This window comes from Sinocyclocheilus rhinocerous, unplaced genomic scaffold, assembly GCF_001515625.1.
Source record: "Sinocyclocheilus rhinocerous isolate Xijiao unplaced genomic scaffold, SAMN03320098_v1.1 C35933123, whole genome shotgun sequence".
Classification (NCBI taxonomy): domain Eukaryota; kingdom Metazoa; phylum Chordata; class Actinopteri; order Cypriniformes; family Cyprinidae; genus Sinocyclocheilus; species Sinocyclocheilus rhinocerous.
The window spans coordinates 1-712 of NW_015768094.1; the positions used below are offsets into that span (position 1 = coordinate 1).

At 34.3% G+C, this 712-nt stretch overlaps 1 long non-coding RNA gene across 1 annotated transcript; it reads left to right on the forward strand.

Annotated features, from left to right (window-relative positions):
- On the forward strand, positions 1-698 carry LOC107735265 (uncharacterized). Its single transcript, XR_001639351.1, has 2 exons — positions 1-33; positions 637-698. It is a non-coding gene; the product is annotated as an uncharacterized LOC107735265 (long non-coding RNA).
- The last annotated feature ends 14 nt before the right edge of the window (positions 699-712 follow it).

Sequence of the window (712 nt, forward strand, 5' to 3'; positions counted from 1 at the left end):
GAGACGGATGGACACCAAAACCACTGTGTGCTGGTATGTTCTGCTATTAAATGTTACAACTTTTACAAAAATAGAGATGATGCTACTTTATTTAAACAGCTGCCAAGTATGATGAACAAACCTGAATTTATCCAAAGATATTAGCAAGCTAAATTTAAAAGAATGAATCTGACTCCACTCAGTCTCTATCCACATATATTTGCTTAGGAAATTTTGGGCACATTTTACATACAGTCAGTACATAACATATATGGCACAAATTCTACATTTTTACATTTTGCACTTACTTGTTCTATTAGCAGAATGTCACAAATCAAATGAGAATTTATTGATGCTGTTGAATGAGACAGATCTGTACAACAACAAAGAAATTCTGAGAAACAAGTGCATTGAGCCATACAATGAAATTCTGGAAAGACAATGCAACACAAGCATCACTTTTGCTCATATTATAATATGTGCGCAAATTGGCACATAAATACGCACGCAAGTTTCTCTTGACTTGGTCTAATTCTGCAGCGTGTTTTGCATGGAGAAACACCACTCATTAATAACATGTTCTGTGGTTTAACAGCAAAAAAAATCATCTGGCTAAAATTAAGATTTACTAATGCCACATTTTTTTGGTGATGACAGTCTCAGAGAAATGTGGACCACCACCAGATGTAAACGATGCAGATACAACAGAATTGAAAAAAGATGAATACAATAC